Source organism: Lepidochelys olivacea (genome assembly GCF_965140295.1).
Source record: "Lepidochelys olivacea isolate rLepOli2 genome assembly, chromosome: 1".
Classification (NCBI taxonomy): domain Eukaryota; kingdom Metazoa; phylum Chordata; order Testudines; family Cheloniidae; genus Lepidochelys; species Lepidochelys olivacea.
The window spans coordinates 78,184,160-78,200,809 of record NC_140411.1 but is presented as its reverse complement, the minus strand read 5'-3'; the positions used below and the strand labels follow the sequence as shown (position 1 = coordinate 78,200,809).

Sequence of the window (16,650 nt, the reverse complement as noted above, 5' to 3'; positions counted from 1 at the left end):
TCCATCAGGGAAGGAGTGCCTGGGGTTGAGGGACGACAAACCTGAGCACTGGGGGGGGTTAATTTTCTGTTAAAGTTTTGTGACCTCCAGAGAGACTTTTCCTCTCTGCCTAGTGGAGCTGGTTGAAAAATTTCAAATATCAATTTCTTTTAATGACAAAAGGCACACATTTTATATGAAATTTTTCGTGACAAACTTCATTTTTCAGCCCCCTCTGCTGAGGAGCCATGGCTGGCCCTGAGGAGCAGATGCGGAACTTTACTGTCTCTGGGTCTCCAGGAATGCATTTTGATGGAGATAGGGAGTACAGACTGTCTCGCCACCTCTAACCTCCTCACTGTACTGTTTCCCTTTTTCTCCCACCTCAAATATCCCTACTCCCTCAATATCCCCACACACGATCAGGGAGGTTGGTGGAATTTGGCGGAAGTGCATCCTTGCCCCTTTTTCAATAACTTCCCGATATCTGCAAACTGTTATCACATTAGCAACCCAGACATTAAAACTACTTTTAAAAGGGAGCGAGGTTGGTTAAGGGCCATAACTCCTATCAGAAACCATTTAACAGCAACACATAACACCAAGTTATGGGACACTTCTTATACCAGAAAGCCCACACAGTACATTGCCATTGACAATGACATATTCCTGCCTCAGCAGGTAAAGGAGTCTCCCTCACAAAATAGTACAAAAAGGAAGACCTAAATTAGGACTTTATGCTTCCCTCACAAACACAGCAGGCACCACACACCTTTCCTACATACATATGTCAATGCTGAATATGTGTCACTGTTTCTCAGACAAGTAGCAAAGGCAGCAATATGCTAAGTAATATTGGTTGAGATCCTGAGCTGTGCTTAATGCTTTGTGCTGAAACACTGGTGGATTCTGGCCAGGAACCCAACGTATCTGAGCTGGGTGATTCATCCTAGTGCAAGGGGAATCCACTGAAGACACAGGGCCAGGATAGAAACTTCTCCACCAAATCTCATCACTGCTGCCTACACAGGGAAATGTGGCCTGCACAAAGGGGGAATGGTCAGAACACGGCTACACTGTGCTGATGTTTAACTACCATCTTGCCCCTTTGGAGCAGTTAGCATCTGAAATAAGTTATAGCAGTCGTTACACCCGGGGACTACTCTACACATAGCAGGCCCAGGTTTGGGGCAGTAGAAAGGTGAGCTATACACCACCTTTGCACAATAAACCCATAACTTGTGCTGTGGTTGCTCCTTGGCCATAGCTGAGTATAAACCCCATTATTAAAATGACTCTTCTTAACACTTACAGCAATACATTGTGCTAAAATATAGAAGTACAGTGAAGCAGAATAGAAAAGCATTAAAAAAAAAGGCTACTAGGTACTGCACATTTGTATTACGCTCATGAAGATTTGTAAATGATTGGATGCAAGTTTGATATCACATCATGTACCCATCTTAGACACACAAGTATTGTCCCTGCAATGAATGCGACTACTCACAGAAGTATGATAAAGAGGATTTGGACGCTAGTGTGCCTGCCTGGAAAAGCTAACATTTTCTTTAAACTGTGGATTGAAAAATATAACTGAAGGAAAAATTACTCAAATGAAATGAAATGAAATGAAAGCATCACTTTAACTAGAATTAATCTAGTACTGCTCATTCCCAATACCGTAGTTTCAGTTCACCATTGTTAAAATGAGCAGTTGTGTTTCTCTTCCCTATTTATTAGAAATTGTTAGCAGAATTAGGAGTTAAATTCATTTCTCACTAACTAAAGGGTGCTATATATATATTGCGAGTTTCCTGCTGGATGTACATGTAAAATTGCTTCTTGAACTAGCCTTGGCATTTGAATATTAAGACTGAAAGTTCACATCTGTATATTTAACAGTTCTATTATCTTCTGAATTAAATATAACTATAAAGATGCCTTTTTACTGGTATTAGGGACCAGTTTTCTCGTGCACTTTTATGTGAAGCATATTGAAAACTGCAGGGTTCGATTCAGCACAAATGAGCAGTACTCCACACCGAGAATCATCATCAGCACTAATCACAGCTGAGCAATTAGATGTGGGTTCTTCTCCCCAGAAAAACATATATGACTCCTGAAAATATCTTTGCAAAAGTAGAAAATTCCTGCTTAAAAATATTGTATACTTTTTGACTTTTCATAAGCAAAATTATTTTGAAATGTACTTAAAGGGTGAAATTTTCAGTTGTCAGTGCCATTCATTGAAATCTGACCTGGCAGCCCCTCTATCAGGATAGACTAAAGCTAAGTGGTAAGCAATGTACCAAGTAGGAAACTGGGCACAGCCCCATGGAACAGAAGCCACCACTTGGAGCTACAAGGAAGGCTTGCTGTGAACTCCCCCCATCCTCAGGATCTCCAGGACCCAAGCACTTCCAGGGATAAAACAGAATAACACAAAATCCCTGAAAAATAAAATGAAAAATTATTTAAAAAATTAAAAGAATTCCAGGGGCTCTGCTTTTAGTGATAGACTCATGAAGATCAGTCTTTTTAGCTTAAGAAAGAGAAATTCGAGGAATGACTTGGTTACAGTGTCTACATGGGGAAGAAATATTTGATAGTGCTCTCTAACAGAGAAAGTATAGCACGATCCAATGGCTAGAAATTGAAGCTGGACAAATTCAGACTGGAAACAAGGCACACATTTTTAACAGAGCAATTAATCACTGGAAAAAAATTATCAAGGGTCTTGGTGGATTATCCATGACTGGCAATTTTTAACTCAAGATTGGATCTTTTCCTAAAAGATATACCATAAGAATTATATAGGGAAAATTATATGGCTGTATTATACAGGAGGTCAGGCTAGATGATCACAACGATCCCGGCTGGCACTGGAATTTATGAATCTTAATAAAAGGTAAACAGCTAAAATTATGTTGTTAACTTTTCAGTACTGCACAAAAAGTAGCTATTGGTTAACTGATCATGTTAACAGATTTGTCACTAATAGTGTCTATAAGTTTAGGGAAGTAGAACTTGGAATATATAGGATAGGTTATCTGACACTCATAATGTTTCATATTAGCCGTCAGATGAAGCTGAGTATCAAATCTAGGCCAGAATTAGAGGGAAGTTTTTCCTAGCAATTTATTTCTTTGAACTATGATTATGATTACAATTTTTATTAAATATTGAAGTCTTTCTGAGACATTTTTGGACAATGTGGAGTTAAAAATGATCATGTTGTTTCATAGAATCATAGAATATCAGGGTTGGAAGGGACCTCAGGAGGTCATCTAGTCCAACCCCCTGTTCAAAGCAGGACCAATCCCCAATTAAATCATCCCAGCCAGGGCTTTGTCAAGCCTGACCTTAAAAACTTCTAAGGAAGGAGATTCTACCACCTCCCTAGGTAACGCATTCCAGTGTTTCACCACCCTCCTAGTGAAAACGTTTTTCGTAATATCCAACCTAAACCTCCCCATTGCAACTTGAGACTATTACTCCTTGTCCTGTCCTCTTCTACCACTGAGAATAGTCTAGAACCATCCTCTTCGGAACCACCTCTCAGGTAGTTGAAAGCAGCTATCAAATCCCCCCTCATTCTTCTCTTCTGCAGACTAAACAATCCCAGTTCCCTCAGCCTCTCCTCATAAGTTATGTGTTCCAGACCCCTAATCATTTTTGTTGCCCTTCTCTGGACTCTCTCCAATTTATCCACATCCTTCTTGTAGTGTGGGGCCCAAAACTGGTCACAGTACTCCAGATGAGGCCTCACCAATGTCGAATAGAGGGGGACGATCACGTCTCTCGATCTGCTCGCTATGCCCCTACTTATACATCCCAAAATGTCATTGGCCTTCCTGGCAACAAGGGCACACTGCTGACTCATATCCAGCTTCTCGTCCACTGTCACCCCTAGGTCCTTTTCCGCAGAACTGCTGCCTAGCCATTCGGTCCCTAGTCTGTAGCTGTGCATTGGGTTCTTCCGTCCTAAGTGCAGGACCCAGCACTTATCCTTATTGAACCTCATCAGATTTCTTTTGGCCCAATCCTCCAATTTGTCTAGGTCCCTCTGTATCCTATCCCTGCCCTCCAGCGTATCTACCACTCCTCCCAGTTTAGTATCAGTGTATTTAGTTTACATTTTTAAAAATTCTGTGTACATCGCAGAGTGACAGATGTGCTTATATGCTGCAGAAATGTGCTTCTGAGTGACAGGAGCCTTGAAATGTTATTTATGTGTTTTGCTCCAAATATCAAGGACATGATTTAGTAGGAAGCCATCATGTTAACACCATTACTAGCATCTGCACCATCATGTATAATCCCATACTGAATAGGACCATTTACCTCTTAAACAGCCTGTATAGTGTTTCCACATTCTACATATTACTTTTTCACATGATATCAAAAGTTAAAAGGTTTCCTATTAAAAGCATTATTCTCAAGACAAGAAACACATTAAATGATGAGAGTTCTGCATCGTAAACATATATATATATATATATATAGCCAAAAATTCTGCTTGCATTTGCTATTATTAAAATGAATGTCAACACAGAGGAAAGTATGTTCGTGCTGTCAGAGGGTGTATGCTTAGACTACATCTGAACATTGTTTTGCAGGGAGAAGTGTTCGATGATTTGATCACCTGTCAAAAGTGTCTCTGTGAAATGTCTTGCAGAGCCTTCAGTTCTCTTTCTGTTACCATCTGTGAAGCAAAGAACAAAGCCCCCCTTGCTGGTAAAGTATGCTGGAATGGAAAGATTTCACAGGCATCCATTTGGGGCTTTTGTTGTCCATGTGGAATTCCTCTCCTTCCTCCCTCCCACCCCATCTACTACCACCACTTTTTTATTGTTCTTGTCAAGCCAATATTTTAATTTAAAATATCTTTCAGAAGTTGCCATATTGATTCTTTCTTTTTTCCCATCATCATGACTCTGAGAACAATTTGCACAGATGTGTTCTTAAAATAGCAAATGGTACAGTGTGTCACAATAGAATGTTTTAAGCTAAATCACAATTTGCTGTATATTGTGGATATCTTTAAAATAGAGATTTGCCCTAATAAAGGAGGTTACCTAAGCATTCCCTTAGGAAATTGAATTTTGTGTCTTGCAAAACTAATAATGAAATTTGATCGTCAAAATTTACCAATCTCAGGAGATCCACAGTAAACTGTTGTTATCCCTACAGATGTCCTGTGTCTCAGCTTGCCCCAAACTACATGCATTAAAGAGCAAGGCATTCCTGGTGTCCTTGACTGCAGCTGACACTGAAACACCTCATGGTGAGGGATTTACACACAGTCGTGATATCCTATCTTACTGAAGTCAATGGCAAAATTCTCCATTGACCCCAGTGGGGCCAGGATTTCACCTCATGTTGGGAAAATGTATTTTAGCTAATGATGACAGTTTTCAAAGAGGACAATGATTAATTATATGTACACAATGCATTATATTATCTGTTACCCATTTTGGGCCTGAGCGACTGTAACACCAATGGACCCCGGTCGTCGTCGGGCAGGATCAAATCTGGGACCTCTGGAGCTAAATGCATGAGCCTCTACTGCATGAGCTAAAAGCCACCTTGCCCTTAACTTCTAAGTGGTCTCAGTGACAGAGTACCACACTCAGGAGGCGTGTGGGTTACAGAACAAGAAGTAATGGACTCAAGTTGCAGTGGGGGAGGTTTAGGTTGGATATTAGGAAACACTATTTCACTAGGAGGGTGGTGAAGCACTGGAATGGGTTACCTAGGGAGGTGGTGGAATCTCCTTCCTTAGAGGTTTTTAAGGTCAGGCGTGACAAAGCCCTGGCTGCAATGATTTAGTGGGGGATTGGTCCTGCTTTGAGCAGGGGGTTGGACTTGATGACCTCCTGAGGTCCCTTCCAATCCTGATATTCTATGATTCTACACAACTAACCAGAACTGCAGGGTTTCCAGTTAGGAGGAGAAATTGATGATGAAGTCAGGTACCCTTGATACAATCTCGTTTATTTACAATGAATTTTCAAAGTCCTGGTTCCCTGAACACAAAATGAACCCCAAACCTCTTGTAGCCAGAACCACACTGTTCTAGTCCAGGCTGTGCCAGAATGTTTCTCTGTACTTCTCTTCTTGTCTCCTACTCTCTCTCTCTCTCTCTCTCTCTCTCAAACAATACCCAGGAAGGATGGTGGTTACACATACCTATTACAATGAGGTTTATCTTAGCCTCTAACGTCTGCATCTGTAAGTCCCGTACCTGTGGAACATCATTGAGGAAGCTTCCATTGAGTCTGGAGAGGAGGGGGAAACTGCTATGGGGGAAATATTCATATCATGCCCTCTACCCCATATCCACCAGATTTTATTCCTCTGTGCTCATGAAAGTGAAGATTATGGTCTGATCCTATGTCACTATTTCCCAGGATTGGCCCCAAACATTGTAGACACACTAATCCCAATTTCCAAGCTTTGGTGCCAACTGTCCTAAATCTGTAGGCAGGAACCAGGCGTAGGCACCTAATAACTGATTTGGTAACCAAACTGCAGACTTAGTCACTTAAATAGAAATTTAGATGCCTAACTTTAACAATGAAAGTTTAAAAACCAGACCCACTATTGTTGATAGTCTTTTAAGATCATTGCTATACAATACCGTGAATTTTTAACAAGGGATGTAACACCAGAAAAGAACATACTACATGATTCCACTGTCTGAATGCAGACACCTTCAGGATTTTTAAATGTAAAATCAACATTCAAATAGGATTCTCTTTATTTAAATAGACTTATTAGAAATTTAAAGCAGATGAAGATGGTTTCAATGAAATGAATAAATAATTAAGGCAAATCTGTACACTTGTCAGAAATTCCATATTAAGAACTAGGAGAAGGGAGACAGCCTTGTGACAGATCTGTCCCTTTTTTATAGCTAAAGGTAAAGATATATATTTTTTTTATCATTGATGTTCTTTTCAAGTTTACTTGATCAAACCACAAACTAAAAAAATGCTGCCAGATAACTTACACTGGTAATAATCATAACCTTTAATCACACATAAAAAGAATGATACAATACTGTTTATTAAAAAATGTGGGCTTGGTTTGAGAGGCAAATTTTCATTCTTCCAGAAGTTTTAAGCTTAAGGTTGTGATATACAATAACAGATTGCATTTTACAAACTGGTCACTAGCAATGCATTGTCAGCAGACCTAGACAATAATCCTTGAGTGTTGTAGGACTGGAGCCGTTAATAACTGTGCTTGTTAGTTAAAAGCTGGCAAAGCCTCAAGTATTTAAGAGGATTACTGCTATAAACCATATTAATTTTTTTTTACATTCAAGGCCCCATTCATGAAGGGCTTTTGCAATAGGAAGCAGCTACATCAAAACCAGATTCCATTTTGATAAATGACTAAGGCCTTGACCCTTCCAACACATAGCTTGGGATCTTCAATAGCACCTAAGGGAATTGAATGCCAAAGAGAATTGGGAACCTAACTCTGTTAAAGCACTTTTGAAAATCTCACCCATAAAAACATGCTTAGCTTTACTCCTGTAGTAGTCCCATTGAATTCAGTAAGGTTATGTTATGCATGTGCCTAAGTGTAGGTTCCTTGAAAGTCGGTGGGATCCTCCAGCCCTGGTTTAGGTGCCTGTGTTCCCTATATAATACACAGGGAGAGATAGGCATCTCAGAATGGTATCCACAAAGTCCAGCATGCTGCATACTAGGTGGAAAGCTGCCTAAACTAGCCAATGGTAGCTGTGGAGGACAGAGGTGGGGGCTAAGCCCTGCCCCTCTCCTGGAGATATGAACTTAAGTCTGGGTTGCAGGCAGGCACCTATCTCTGCTTGCAATTCCTCTCCTACTGTTAGCTGTTTTTGCATGAACGGCTTAGGTGCCTGTCTGACTCCATCCAAGATGGTTGGGGGTTTGGGGGCAGTGGAGGTGAGAAGGAGAAAGACAACCTCCCTTATAGCCATTAGCCCACTGATTAGGGTATTCATGTTGAATATGGGAGACTGCTGTTCAGTTGCCCAGTCTGCCTGATGAGGAAAAGGGATTGAATAGGGTTTCTTCTTCATGTGGTAGCACATGTCCTCCCACTTCAGCAGTCTGCTCACCCGGTGCACGAGAGTCACAGTTTTTTCCCTACGTGGTACCCCTCTCAGTGGTATATGCATCCTCAGCAGTCTCACACTGCTGTTAAAAGAGCAGAGCCACCGTGGATCCCCCTCAGTTCCTTCTTATCGACTGTGATCGGTAGTCACAGAGTCACAAGTCACAGCTGTTACTGCAAGTTTTTTCTCCTGCAGCGGGATTATCTTTCTTCTGCCAATAGTCAGTTTGTCATATATGATCATATAAGTTAATGTAGGTTTATTTTGTTTTTGTTATTTTGTTCTTTTGCCTTTGGACATCGGATCCATATACAAAGGATACTGTTGCTTCGTACTGAGATTTGCCTCAGTCTCTGGGTTTAAGCCTTGTGCCAGCTGCAAAAAATCTATGCCAGTGAGTGACTCTCATTCTAGGTGCCTAAAATGCCTCAGTTTGGGTCATGTTCAAGACCACTGACAGATCTTCAGGGACTTCAAAGTCTGAACAAAGAAGAGAGGTGAGACTGTGTCATATCCTCATGGCAGCTGCCCTGAGTATACACTTTGAATCTTCCTGCTGTGGCAAACACCAAGTACTTCTACCTCAATTAGGACTACCCCTCCAGACATTGCATTAGATAGTCATTACTGATCCCCTTCCCTGGTGCCAAGGAAGAAGCACAGAAGATTGGAATATCATTCCTCATGGACCCATGCTCCTCTAAAAGGTCAAATCCATAGTGTCAAGTCCTTCTGTGCATCAACAGCAGTATCAGGGAAATCTCTCAGTACTGACAAAGCCAGAATCCTATGCAGCATCAAGGGACCTGCTCTGCCTCTTAGTATTCAATTCTCTGATTGTTCAGGAGACATGCTGGCTGGTACCAGTTGATCCTGAGGCCCTGGCTAAGGACTTACCTCTGAGACAAGTTCAGCCCTCAGTACTGTAGTTGGCTAGCTCTTCAGAGCACCAAGCGCTTCCTTACCTGGTGCAGTCCAGAGGTAAAGCCAGCATGCTGTCCTGGGAAATGAATCTCCAAAGAGTTGCTACTGGACCTTTGCACCAACTGGTACAGCACCTCCATGGTCAGGTGACTCAGGGTCCTCCTTGGAGTCTGAGGTAGGTTCCTATATAACCAAACTCCCAAGATAGATGACACTCACCTTTGTAATGAGAATTCCACTCCTGGTACCTGTCAGATTTCTTGAGATGATCCGGAGATACATATGTAAGCAGTGTCAGGATGAGCTCCACCCTGACATCTGGTGGTGAGGTGTGGCAAGTTGTGGAAAAGAACTTCAGGGGCCGATCTCATTTGCATAGGCACACCCACCACGCCTAGAATGAGACCATAGCTGCCCAAATGGTCACTTTGGATGCTGTGGGATCCCCAGTGTCTCTGTTATTGGGGCAGGACGAATAAATTGCTATTACCCTGATTATGGGAACTGTGCTTGGAACTGTACGTGGCCTTTTGTTATGATGGAGGGATTCACCATCAACTAAGTAGCACTCGCTAGGCAAGGGTCATGGGTTCCAAAACTGTGTGAATGGAGAGAGGCTGGGGACAAGTATTAATACTTGGTGGCATGGGCCCCTTGGTGAGGGCCTTACATGCTGATTGCACTTCCTCCTCTCTCCACTGTGGAATATCAGAGCTAATTTTGATTTCATTAGAAGTCTAGTTATAGGCTGCTGAGCTCACTTTGGGCTGACAGTGCACCAGCACTGGGGCTCCCCTACTATAAGCTGAATTCACCTAAGAGCTGAAATCACTGAGTGTTGTGTTAAGTAGTGGGGGAGCCTGAAGATATATTGTGGAGCAATTTGCGGGACGGCTGGTGAAGCAGTTCGACGCGGAGCAGTGTGTGGATGGCAGGAGCTGCTTGTGGGCCGTGGAGCTGAGTGAAGGAGTTCATGGGGCGGCTGGCGGAGCGGAGCGCAGCTGAGTGAAGGAGTTCGTGGGGCGGCTGGCGGAGCGGAGCGCAGCTGAGCGAAGGAGTTCGTGGGGCGGCTGGCGGAGCGGAGCGCCGCTATGGAGCTATGGGGCGGTCAGCTTCAGATCACGTAAGGTGCCTCTTACCCCTGTCCCATTTCCACCCAGATTGGGAGGTAAAGCTCCGCCGATAAACTTTCGAACTCTGGGGCTGCCCTGACCAGGGACAGAGACTTTTGGGGCATTGGACTTTTGGGACTTTGGGTGATTTGGGGTTGCTGGACTCAAGAACCAAAGGGAAAAGGGCATGCCCCAATTTGCCTGGGGTGGGGTTGTTTTTGCTCATGGGTTGTGTTATGAATCCTGTTGGTGGTGTTTCCCCAACATAATGCCACATTGTTTCTCTCTGTTATTAAAAGACTTTTGCTACACTCAGACTATGTGCTTGCGAGAGGGGAAGTATTGCCTCTTGGAGGCGCCCAGCGGGGGTGGTATATATTGGTCCCAGGTCACTGGGTGGGGGCTCGAGCCGGTTTGCATTGTGTTATTGGAATGGAACCCCTAGATATTGAACCCGGCCCTTGTTGCTGCCAACTCTGACGGGCAGAAGGGTTACATTTTTGGGGGCTCGTCCGGGATCGCCTGGGTCAGTACCCCTCGCAAGCACCTGTTGAGTGATCCACTACATTGGGAAACAATTTATATTTTTTTTTGTTTGTGCTTATATTTTGAGGAAATTACTGTTTGTATAATGGCTAATATGTCAGGTTTGTTGGGCCCTGGCTCAGCAGCTTCTAGCTCAGAGGCTGCAGCCTCGGCTGATGATTGGACAAAAGCTCTGGGGCAAATATTGGAAAAGGTTGTGCTTCCCCATGCTGAGTCAGACTCTTGTCGTAAGTTAAGATTATTTGCTGGGGAGGAGGAGTTTGAACCCTGGTTAGAGCATACCACTGAAATGCTGCAAGAGTGGGCCGTACCAGATGCAGAAAAGCGAAGATGCCTTATAGAGAGCCTTGGCGGCCCAGCATTAGATGTGATTCGCACCCTGAAGCTCATTGACCCTGGGGTCAGTGTGAAGGACTGCCTAGAGGCCCTTGAACACAACTTTGGGAGCGTAGAGGGCCCTGAAGACAGCTACTGTAAGTTCCTTAATTCCCGACAACAAAAGGGCGAGAAGGCTTCAGCCTACATACAGAGACTGGAGAGACTGCTTCAGAGAGCTGTCATGAGGGGAGCAGTGACTGCTGAGCAGATGGATCAGACCAGACTGGCTCAAATTGTAAGAGGAACTCAGTATCAGAACCCGATTCTACTTCATCTCCGGCTAAGAGAACGACGGGAACATCCCCCAAGTTACTCCCAGCTGATAAAAGAGGTCCGAGAGGAGGAAGAAAGGCAGGCTGCCAGTGAGTTTTGGGAAGCCCAAACATCGGAGCCAGCCAGCACAACACCACTGCAAATGGCCAGTGTACTGATGGTGAGCACCAGAGAGGAACTTGCCCAACAAATGCAGGTCCTGACGGAACGGATAGCTGAGCTGCAAAGTACCATTGACCGAGTTAAGACTTCTAGGAATAAGAAGCCTCAAACTGTGGCGATTGAGAAGCCCGCACTTAGAGCCACCATCCCCCCCAGGCGAAGGGGGAAAGGTCAATTCTTCTGCTACCGATGTGGTCAGGATGGACACAGTGCTGCCAAGTGCCGTAATGAAGAAAACCCCTCCTTAGTGTATGGAAAGCTGAGGATCAGTTGGGAGAGATCCGGTAGCTGCCAGAGGGTCTGGGGACGGGGACCCCCCAGGTCTGCAGGATTTGAAGATTCCCCCAGAAAAGACTGTCCAGCTGGGATCCCTGCAGGACTGATAGGGCCTCGAGCAGAGGTCATGGTGAGGATCGAAGGGGTGGAGTGTAAAGCAGTGCTTGACACTGGATCTCAAGTGACTATTATATTTCAGTCATTCTACCAACAGATGCTTAGGCACCTGCCTATACAGCCACTGACTGGCCTTGGCCTATGTGGCCTCAGCATGGATGAATACCCCTATCAAGGGTATGTCATAGTGCACCTGGAATTCCCAGAGGAGGTTGCTGGGGTAAGAGAAGAGGTAGACACAGCTGCCTTAATATGCCCTGACCCTAAAGGGACTTCTGATGTGTCTGTGCTGATAGGGACCAACTCCAGTCTCTTCAAGGTACTCGCGGATTACTGCAGAAGGCGGGCTGGGGACCAGTACCTGAATACCCTGATGATCCATACGCTTTGTGCTGAAGCCTATAGGAAAATTGAGAGCGCTAAAAGGGACACATCTGAGCTACCGCTTGGGGCACTGAAGTACGCGGGCACAACCCCCTTAGTAGTGCCTGCAAGGACGGAGCAAGAAGTGCTTGTCATGAGTACCTGTCTGAAAGGCAGTAAAGGGACGTTAGCAATGATAGAGCAGCCGATGGGAGGAGAGCTCCCTGAAGGAGTGCTGGTCCCCAGTGGAGTCATAACCCTACCTGCTGAAGCCCAGGAAAGGGTGACTATATTGATTGCTAATGAAACGAGTCGTGATATTTTTGTGAAGCAAGGACAAAAGATAGCAGACCTCTTTGAGCCTGAGTCGATTGTAAAACCCCAGTATGAAACTCCAGTTTCGGCAATAGACCCAGCAAAGTTTGACTTTGGAGATTCACCAGTGTCCGAGGACTGGAAAGATCGCCTGAGGAAGAAACTTTGTGAAAGATCCAAGGTGTTCTCACTGCATGAGTGGGATGTGGGATGTGCAAAAGGAGTAGAGCACAATATCAGACTACATGACTCTCGACCTTTCAGGGAGAGATCTAGGAAGATTGCTCTCTCTGAGATGGAAGATGTGCGACATCATCTTCAGGAGCTGGCTGCGAATGGCATCATTACAGAGTCCCGCAGCCCATACGCCTCACCCATTGTGGTAGTCCGCAAAAAGAATGGGAAAATCCGGATGTGTATTGACTACCGCACCCTAAACAGCCGTACTGTGGTCGACCAGTACACTATGCCTCGAGTGCAAGACGCCTTAGACTGTTTGCTGGGAAGCCAGTGGTTCTCTGTGTTGGATCTTCGAAGTGGATACTACCAGATCCCTCTGGGAGAAGAAGATAAGGAGAAGACAGCCTTCATCTGCCCATTAGGGTTTTATGAGTTTGAACGCATGCCCCAAGGGATTTCTGGAGCACCTGCCACCTTTCAACGTCTCATGGAGAAAGTTGTGGGAGACATGAATTTACTGCAAGTGTTAGTTTATTTGGATGACCTGATTGTGTTTGGAAGAACCTTAGAGGAGCATGAAGAAAGACTTCTTAAAGTGCTTGATAGGTTGGAGGATTATGGTCTGAAGCTTTCAATTGACAAATGCCAGTTCTGCAGAACCTCAGTGAAGTATGTGGGTCACATTGTGTCCCAAGAAGGTGTGAGTACTGATCCTGATAAAATAGAAGCACTCACTACATGGCCACGTCCAAGTAACTACAGAGAACTCAAGACCTTCCTTGGATTTAGTGGCTACTACCGCAGATTTGTGAAAAACTATGCTACGATTGTAAAGCCTCTGAATGATCTTACCAGGGGACATCAGTTCAGCAAGAACAAATCTAAGTCCAAGAATAAGGGGAGGTCCCCAAAGCCTCCTGTGCAGAGACACAATGGCCCCTTTGCACCATTTGGGCCACGGTGGGATGAGAGATGTGAAAGGGCTTTTCAAGAAATCATTACTTGCCTAACTCATGCTCCAGTCCTAGTTTTTGCTGACCCAAGCAAACCATTTATCCTGCATACTGATGCCAGTTTGGAGGGTCTGGGAGCAGTCCTGTACCAGGAAGTGGAAGGCAAATGTAAACCTGTAGCCTTTGCCAGCCGAGGATTGTCTGATAGTGAAACTCGCTATCCCACCCACAAGCTGGAGTTTTTGGCCTTGAAATGGGCCATCACTGAGAAATTTCGAGACTACTTGTATGGTGCTCAGTTCCAGGTGTGGACAGATAACAATCCACTGACTTATGTGTTAACAAGTGCTAAGCTGGATGCTACAGGGCAGAGATGGGTGGCCGCCTTGGCTAGCTATGAGTTCAGCATTCAGTACCGATCAGGGAGAAGCAATGTAGATGCAGATGCATTGTCCAGGCGTCCGCAGGCTCCAGAAGTTGCTGTGATACCCACAGATGGAGTGAGAGCTATTTGCAGTGTGAGTCGCCGAGAGCCAGAGGCCCGTGAAGACTTTCAGGGATGTGTTGCAGAAGCTTTGGGCCTGCCCCCTGAATGCATGCCTTCTGCTTCGGTGAACTATATTGCATTAGACCAATCTCCTTTGCCCATGCTCAATGCGGCTGACTGGCAAGAAGCCCAGCGGCAAGATATTGACATTCGTGATACACTACTTGCCAAAAGGGAGGGGCGAAGCCCAACTGCGGTTGTCCCACCTAACCCGGAGGGTAAACTACTATTGAGAGAATGGACCAAACTAAAACTGATTCAGGGAGTGCTACACCGAATGACCACTGACCCTTTACAAAAACAACGAGCACAACTAGTACTGCCAAAAAAGTACAGAGCCCTGGCCATGAGGGCCCTGCATGATGACTTTGGGCATTTAGGGATGGAGAGGACCCTGGAACTTATTCGTAGTAGGTTCTATTGGCCCCGAATGGCTGAAGATGTTCGCAGGAAATGTGAGACTTGCGCTCGATGTGTTCAAAGGAAAACTCTGCCCACGAGGGCTGCATATCTCAAGAACATCACCAGCAACAAACCTTTGGAGTTGGTATGCATTGATTTCTTGTCTGTAGAGGTAGACAAGAGGAATGTTGGAAACATTCTAGTAGTGACTGACCATTTTACACGGTATGCACAAGCATATCCCACACGTGATCAGAGGGCCACCACCATTGCTCGAGTATTGTGGGACAAATATTTCTCAGTCTATGGATTCCCGGCTCGGATACACTCTGATCAGGGGCGGGATTTTGAGAGTCACCTTCTGAAGGAGGTGCTGAAGATAGCAGGAATTAAAAAGTCTAGGACAACGCCTTATCACCCCCAAGGTGATCCTCAGCCAGAGAGGTTCAATCGAACCCTATTAGATATGTTGGGAACTTTGCGACCAGAGCAGAAGGCAACCTGGAGCCAGCATGTCGCATTTCTGGTGCATGCCTACAATGCCACAAAGAACGATGCTACGGGAGTCACCCCATATCTCTTGATGTTTGGGCGAGAACCAAGATTACCCATAGACTTGTGCTTTGGTGTATCAGAGGATGGAGATAGCTATGAAACTCATCAGCAATATGTATCCCGACTAAGAGAAAAGATGCGGGATGCTTATCGCTTAGCTACCGCTGCGGCTCGGAAGAACGCAGACCGCAACAAACATCGATATGATGCTAGAGTGCGTTCGCAGGAGCTCCAGCCGGGGGACAGAGTCCTGCTGCGAAATTTGGGTATTGCTGGCAAACACAAGATAGCTGACAGATGGAAGGCAATACCTTACCTGGTGATGGAAAAGCTGGGAGATCTGCCGGTCTACAAGATCAAACCTGAAGACGGTCCAGGGCAAATAAAGACGGTGCATAGAAACCTTTTGCTCCCTGTGGGGGAATTGGTAAGCACCCCTTGTGAGATGGGCCACGGCAGGGCCGCCGGGCAGAACAGAGGTGCTAGACCAAAGCCGCCATCCAACACAGACAGTGGGCCCCCTGCAGCTAACTTACCCCTATTCTGCACATCTGAGAGTGAGTCTGAGGAGGAAGACAGAACCCTGGTGTATCCTGGGATGGAGACAAGATTTCAGTCTCGATCAGCTGAACCAAACGAGAGTTCTCCCTTTTCCGCCCTAAACCCATTGGCGGAACTATTTAGGCCCCTTTCTGATACCCCGGTGCTGCTGATGAGACCCCCCTGTGATGACAAACACAGGTTATTGGACAATGGGGACAGACAGGTAGAGGATGTCCTGGGCACCTTGGACCCTCCAGCGTTAGAACTAGGAGTGCAGGGGCCTACGCCAGTAGCCGAGGGACCCTCCAGGGAAGCCTCTCCATCCGTCACTCAAGAGGATGTTCCCCTTACTTCGGCAACAGAGATTCTCAATAGACGAGACAGGGTGATAAGACCAGTGAAACGGTTAACTTATGATGCACCTGGGGTGACTAGTGAGGAGCCAATACATTTAGCACACAGGCTTGTGGAAGCTAAAGTGGGCTTCCTGAGGCCCTTTGGAGGAAACCAATGAGTTGGTATAAAGGGAGTGTGATTTGTCGGGACGACAAAGTCTCGGCTGGGGGGAGGATGTAAGCAGTGTCAGGATGAGCTCCACCCTGACATCTGGTGGTGAGGTGTGGCAAGTTGTGGAAAAGAACTTCAGGGGCCGATCTCATTTGCATAGGCACACCCACCACGCCTAGAATGAGACCATAGCTGCCCAAATGGTCACTTTGGATGCTGTGGGATCCCCAGTGTCTCTGTTATTGGGGCAGGAAGAATAAATTGCTATTACCCTGATTATGGGAACTGTGCTTGGAACTGTACGTGGCCTTTTGTTATGATGGAGGGATTCACCATCAACTAAGTAGCACTCGCTAGGCAAGGGTCATGGGTTCCAAAACTGTGTGAATGGAGAGAGGCTGGGGA

The 16,650-nt window shown here is 45.3% G+C and overlaps 1 long non-coding RNA gene across 2 annotated transcripts in view; it reads left to right on the top strand.

Moving 5' to 3' along the window:
- The window catches only part of LOC311528743, a 174,861-nt gene extending 169,975 nt beyond the window's left edge, over positions 1 to 4,886 (top strand). For both annotated transcript variants that reach the window (XR_014713681.1, XR_014713682.1), the window contains exon 5: positions 4,599 to 4,886. This is a non-coding gene — a long non-coding RNA (uncharacterized lncRNA). The remainder of the gene's footprint in view (positions 1 to 4,598) is intronic.
- The last annotated feature ends 11,764 nt before the right edge of the window (positions 4,887 to 16,650 follow it).